The sequence below is a fragment of the Macrobrachium rosenbergii genome, chromosome 3 (genome assembly GCF_040412425.1).
Source record: "Macrobrachium rosenbergii isolate ZJJX-2024 chromosome 3, ASM4041242v1, whole genome shotgun sequence".
In the NCBI taxonomy this organism is placed as follows: Eukaryota; Metazoa; Arthropoda; class Malacostraca; order Decapoda; family Palaemonidae; genus Macrobrachium; species Macrobrachium rosenbergii.
The window spans coordinates 40,512,020-40,519,169 of NC_089743.1; the positions used below are offsets into that span (position 1 = coordinate 40,512,020).

At 32.2% G+C, this 7,150-nt stretch overlaps 1 long non-coding RNA gene across 2 annotated transcripts; it reads left to right on the plus strand.

Annotated features, from left to right (window-relative positions):
* The first annotated feature begins 2,223 nt into the window (after positions 1–2,223).
* Positions 2,224–6,937, plus strand: LOC136828380 (uncharacterized). Of its 2 annotated transcripts, none has more exons than XR_010850018.1 (3): positions 2,224–2,349; positions 3,348–3,437; positions 6,551–6,937. It is a non-coding gene; the product is annotated as an uncharacterized lncRNA (long non-coding RNA). The 2 variants fall into 2 exon arrangements; XR_010850019.1 differs by having other exon boundaries at positions 2,237–2,362.
* The last annotated feature ends 213 nt before the right edge of the window (positions 6,938–7,150 follow it).

Sequence of the window (7,150 nt, forward strand, 5' to 3'; positions counted from 1 at the left end):
CAAAAGTCACTGTACATCACCCATGGTCAAAAGTACAACATTGTTTCTAAATAAAGCAACGTTTCGAATACCACTGGTAACGCATCACTTATCGGTTATAATTCTTCTGGTTGTGAGCTATTCGTGAGGTATAGTGAATTAGACAATAAACGATATTTGTAGCTAACGATTTTTGTGAGCATGCATATAAATATATATATATATATATATATATATATATATATATATATATATATATATATATATATATTATATAATATATATATATTATATATATATATATATTTATTAACTTTATCACATACACAATTGTTCTGTGCATTAGTAGAATTACTAAAGGACCTCATTCAAACTGGATGGTATCTAATGGAGTTTTTATTCAAAAACTTCATTAGATACCATCCAGTTTGAATGAGGTCCTTTAATATATATATATATATATATATATATATATATATATATATATATATATATATGTGTGTGTGTGTGTGTGTGTGTGTGTGTGTGTGTGTGTATCATATTTTTAAGAGCTCCACTTAAAGTAGTGAACTGGACATTTTATGATATTTGTGGCCTAATGTTTGTGAATATAAGAAAAACCCTCGGTGTATAAGACAAATTCGACAAATTCATAATTAAGATGCGTTGATATCGATTCTAAGTACAAAACCTGAGTTTCACAGGTATGTACAGCAGAGTCGATGTTAACTTATACCTCTCTTGAGAACTGGTGACGAAACATTTATTAATCATAATTCCTCTTGGATGTAAGTTGTTATTCCCGAGGTGTAGTGAACTGGATACTAAGGTATATTGGTGGTTTAATATCTCTCTCTCTCTCTCTCTCTCTCTCTCTCTCTCTCTCTCTCTCTCTCTCTCTCTCTCTCTCTCTCTCTATATATATATATATATATATATATATATATATATATATATATATATATATATATATATATATATATATATATTATATAATCCACATGATCATATTTTTTCAGAGCTCCACCTACACACACACACACACACACACACACACACACACACACACATATATATATATATATATATATATATATATATATATATATATATATATATATATATATATATATATATACATATAAATAACCCTGATGATAATAGTTTTCATAGCTCCACCTAATACTATCGAAACAGGATTCGAATATCAGGCGATGATCGAACAATATGATCTGGTTTCAGTAAATTCATTGAACACTGTTCGAATTTTAGCCGTTAATTATATCACTTACGACAGATATAAATGATTTATTTAATGCCACTTTGTCCTCCTACCTTCTCAATTTCCCCCAAATTTTGGGATATATTTATCACTGCAAGCCCTGAATCCATATGGCAAATCGCTGAAGGTGGTCTTTTACCGTAGCAGATTACGAACCTACTTACCTTTATTATTAGTAATAATAAATTTAATTATAAAAATAACCTTGCATTCATCGGTGCGAGTTAATAAGCTCACCGTTGAATCACCTTAACGAAAGTGTTCTATACTATTTTTTGTCTATGACCATGTCATTGTGACGCCATGTTGCAATAACTAATAATATGATGATGGTATCCTTTATTTCAGCTCCGGGCCATATACGATGAACGGTAAGATGAACACAATACAGGATACTAAATTAAGCACGCTAGTAAAAAGTAATATTCATGAACTCTTATGCCCAAGCACTGCTGAAAACAGCAACAACAACTATAATAATAATAATAATAATAATAATAATAATAATAATAATAATAATTTCAGATAAAGACCAAACACCGATACATAATTCAAGTAGTTTGCTAAGAAGGAAGAGCAAGTGGCAAATCTCAATATAATAATAATAATAATAATAATAATAATAATAATAATAATAATAATAATAAATATTATTATCATCATCATCATTATTATTATTTTTTTTCAGATGGGCCAACTACTGATACATAATTGGGGTAGTTCGCTAAAATGGAAGAGTGCCCGGCAACTCTCAATATAATAATAATAATAATAATAATAATAATAATAATAATAATTTCTGTCGATTTTCTGATCATCGCCTTAAACTCCTTCGGTGGCGAAAGGGCGATAAAGTGACGTCCCACAAACAGGCAGTTGTAGCGGTCGTTGGCTGTTAACCTCAAGAACAGCTTGTTTCAGTGTTGTTGAGTCTCCAGGTTGGTAAGACAGGTTTCGTTGATACTACCCCGACTTTCTCGTTCTTTTGCGTTTAAGATCTCGGCCGTGCTGTATTGGAGTATCGTTGGTTTCGCTTTGGTTTTATGTAGAGTCTTCCACAGGGATGATTCCCTCCCTGACGGGCCCTTGTACGTTTTCGAAGTATGGTGCTTCTTATATTTTATAATTGTTTCAGTGTTTTCTCGTCAGTATCGTAGCTCCTGCAGAATAGGAGAGTAGTTTTTTTTTTTTTTTTTATAAATTTGCTTTCTTGTATAATCTTCCCTTCAGGCGGTATTTTGTTGTATAGTTTTGGTGCGCAGTGTACAAATGCTCTGTAGCCTGACTTACTATTTGTTCTAGGTTCAAATCGCCTATTTGCTTCACTTGCATGTCTTCTGTTTGCGATATTCATTCGAGGTCTAGAGAAGCTTGAGCAGTTTCTCAGGTATGTCGTATTGTGAATAGATTTTGCAAGATTTTAGGCCTGGAGGCGTGCTTGGCGAGTGGATACTGTTGCCAGTTTTGCGTTTTATATTTCGCATATATCTAGATTGTGGTACTTGAGCTATGACATAGTTGTCGTATGAAAGTTTTCAGTTTGGGGTTTTCAGTTTGCGGGTTTTGTATCTTCAAATATTGGTATTTTCGATATTTTGTTGTAAATTCCTACTATCTGTTCAAAAAGTTTATTAAGTGTTGTAGATAGCCATTCAACATGGTATTCAAGACTGTTTCGAAGCCTATTTATTGTTAAGCTGAACTAGATTGCTTTGAGTGGTAATTCTATGTACTTTGGTTTTATACTAGCAATCTTATGCATTGCTACAGATATTTTCATTTTAACTTTATACTGCAGTAGAGCAGGTCTTACGATGCAATTGGGTTTAAAGTTTCTTGAGGATTAGAGAGGCCTAACTCGGCTACCATAGCCTTCCTAATATGGGTTATATTAAGTTAATTTAAACGTTATTACTAGTTTATTGCCATAATAAGTTTATCAGTATTTATAAAGCCTTGCTTGCTGCTCCTTGTCTTAGTATTTTAAAACTTCATCAGATGGCCTAGCTGATTGTAACCAATGGTCAGCCTTTGGTTCTTTCCACTTGCTGGAACATTTTGGGTCTTAATCTATATTTTCTTTCAGGTCGGGGTGTCTCGTTGAATAAGCGTGCCACAATGAGTTATTGAATTGTCTTGGATGTACCTATACCTTGTGACTAAACAGGGTTAATGGGTGAGTAAGTTTCTTGTTTTTTTTTTTTTTTTTAGTCGAGTGACTTAAGCAACCTCCCGAACATTTTCTTTTTTTTTTTTTCAGAATCAATACTCTTAAGTTTTCATTTTAAGTTTAGGCTTTGTTTTAATGCATTTGGTTTAATTTTTTAAGATTCAAAACCTTGGTTTTGAAAATTTATGAAGTTTATTTTTAGTTGCAAAAGTTAAAATTTGACTTCCAATTTTGAACAATTCAAGAAATTTTAGGGTTTGTTTCAGCTTAAGAACGTTTTGTTTTAAAGTATTTAAATTTCATTTTTGATTATTAGTTTAGTTATATTTTAGCATCAAAAGTTTGTGTGGGAAGTTTGTTAGTTTAATTTAATATTAATGTGCGGAAGTTTGTTAGTTTAATGTGTGCGGAAGTTTGTTAGTTTAATGTGTGCGGAAGTTTGTTAGTTTAATGTTTGTTAGTTTAATGTGCGTGGTTTGTTAGTTTAATGTGTGTTTAATGTTTGTTTGTTAGTTTAATGTGTGTTTGTTAGTTTAATGTGTGGTTAGTTTAGTTTTGTTAGTTTAATGTGTGCGGAAGTTTGTTAGTTTAATGTGTGCGGAAGTTTGTTAGTTTAATGTGTGCGGAAGTTTGGTAGTTAGTTTAATGTGTGCGGAAGTTTGTTAATGTAATGTGCGGAAGTTTGTTAATTTAATGTGTGCGGAAGTTTTAGTTTAATGTATGCGGAAGTTTGTTAGTTTAATGTATGCGGAAGTTTTAGTTTAATGTGTGCGGAAGGTAATTTTGAAAGTTTGTAGAGTAAATATAGTATTTAAGCTAGTGGATTTAAGCTTTAGATTAAACTTTTCCCTTATGTGGTTTGATCTTGTAATTTCAGCTAGTCTTGTTTTTTTGGAATTGTGTTCTCTATTTTGGAATTTTGAAGTTTTTAACATAAATTTTAAAGCTCTTGTAGATATTTCAGCTGCCAAATTAAAGTTTTGCGTATGTTAAGTTTGCGTATTTGTTAGATTGTGTGGAAGGTAAATTTTGAAAGTTTGTAGAGTAAATATAGAATGAGTAAATTAAAGTTTTTGATCTTGTAGAATCTTGTTTTTTGTTGTAAATTAAGTTTAATTTTTAAAGTATAGAATTAAAGTTTTGCAGTAAATTAAAGTTTTGCGTATAGAAAATTGAGTAAATTAAAGTTTTGCGTATAAATGAGTAAATTAAAGTTTTTGCGTATAGAATGAGTAAATTAAAGTTTTGCGTATAAATGAGTAAATTAAAAGTTTTGCGTATAAAATGAGTAAATTAAAAGTTTTGCATAAACTGAGTAAATTAAAGTTTTATGTAAAACTGAGTAAATTAAAAGTTTTGCGTATAAACTGAAAATTTGAGTATAATTAAAAGTTTTGCGTATAGAATGAGTAAATTAAAGTTTTGCGAGTAAATTAAAGTTTTGCGTATAAACTGAGTAAATTAAAGTTTTGCGTATAAACTGAGTAAATTAAAGTTTTGTATAAACTGAGTAAATTAAAGTTTTGCGTATAAATTGAGTAAATTAAAGTTTTATATAAACTGAGTTTAAAGTTTTGCGTATAAATTGAGTAAATTAAAGTTTTGCGTATAAACTGAGTAAATTAAAGTTTTGCGTATAGATTGAGTAAATTAAAGTTTTGCGTATAAATTGAGTAAATTAAAGTTTTATAAACTGAGTAAATTAAAGTTTTGCGTATAAACTGAGTAAATTAAAGTTTTGCGTATAAACTGAGTAAATTAAAGTTTTGCGTATAAACTGAGTAAATTAAAGTTTTGCGTATAAACTGAGTAAATTAAAGTTTTGCGTATAAACTGAGTAAATTAAAGTTTTGCGTATAAATTGAGTAAATTAAAGTTTTGCGTATAAACTGAGTAAATTAAAGTTTTGCGTATAAACTGAGTAAATTAAAGTTTTAAATAAACTGATAAATTCTTTGGCCTTTTCCCAAGCCCACCTTTGCCGGGGTGGCGGTGCCACCTGCCAGGCAAAGGTGGACTTTTATGTTGTGCATGGTGACTTGGTCACCATGCACAACAGGAAGTTCAAAAACAAGCATGGTGACTTTGTCACCATGCTCAACAGGAAGTTCAAACCAACAAACTTCTTACTTAGATTAGTACTGCAAGGTTGGTAGTTTTCGTGTAGCTAGGACTTAATGGGAAGTTAGATATGGAAATTGAAATATAGGATAGGCTAGAATGGGGGGTTAATGGGAAGTTAGATATGGAACTTGAAATATAGGATAGGCTAGAATGGGGGTTAGAACGTGCTAATTTTATATAGATGGAGGGGTTAGGATAACTGTAATAAATGCTCGTGTCTCTTAAGGATGCTGGGAATAGACTAGAGTAAAAACCGCAGTAGGTAATAGGTGGATCTTAACGATTTTCTAAGAGGCCTAGGTCTTCGGATGTTAAAGAATTTTTTGACACTGGTTAATAGTCGAAACTGTAATTCAAATTTGGGCAGTCCGTTGACGTTCTGTCAGTGCGCTTAACACCCTCACCCTCCCCTCCCCTTTATTCTTCAAGCAAAGCTTTCATGTTAGGAATAGACAGTTCAGATTGCATTGCATATTTTCATTGACCCCTACCTTCATCCACCTTTCCTCCAGCGTCGAAGCTTGCTTCGGGAACCCCCTTATTCTGAATTCCCCAACTTAATTTTTTGCCCTTTGGGTTTGTGCAGTTTCAATTCCCTTAAGACTGTATACTAAAGGACGAAAGTTGCCAGATAGTGGTGTTTGCATTGTTTGGCACCTTTCATAGTTATGTAGCACTAAATTTAGATGCTGTTGTTTCAGTGTATATATCTTAAAGGATGGCACACACTATCCTGTTGTCTTTTTGGGAGTTTGAGGAAACAATGGTAGTAATATTTGGGATTGTTAATGTGAGAGTTGATGGCAGTTTGAAATCACAATAATACTAATACATGGGATTGTTAACGGGAAAGTTTACTCATACGATATAATATTAATTATAATAACCTTAGAATAACTGCTGGGACTAACTGAACAGGCTATTTTCAATTTTAAGAGGGTAGATTGTCATGGAAACTTTGTTATATTCTAAAATCAAACTTTTCCTATGCACAGGCTCTTGGTGTAGCTGCAGCAGACCATAACATCGACACTAATACTAATGGAAAGCAACGCTTTTCGTTAAGACTGAATATCCTGCGAGGATTCGAAGCGTTCTGAATTAGGTTACCCAGACAACAAGAACTCAACTTGTAGACGCTATGCGTGTCCTGTGACGGTTCGAAGTGCACTAAATTCGGTTACCCTGACAACTAGACCTCAACTTGTAGACGCTGTGCATACCCTGTGAGGATTCGAAGTGCTCTAAATTCGGTTACACAGACAACTAGAGCTTAGTACATATTGTGCTCTGCCTACTATTCAGTTTTTTAACCTGACTACTTTGGATATGTAATAGTATTTACATGTATGAAGACCAGCTTAATATATATGTCTGTAAACCTTTGTCCATTTCTTTAACCACAAAATGTCATGATGGGGTAGACTTTGTAATACTCCTTGAAAGACAATGTCCCATGAAATCAATGGAATGGTAGTTACTGATTGGTTGGTTAACAGAAGAAAGATGGGGAAATTGATGAGAAATAAAATAATCGAAATGTTTAATTGAGGATTCTGGTATATTAACCTCGAATCTTGGCGTTTACTTGCAAT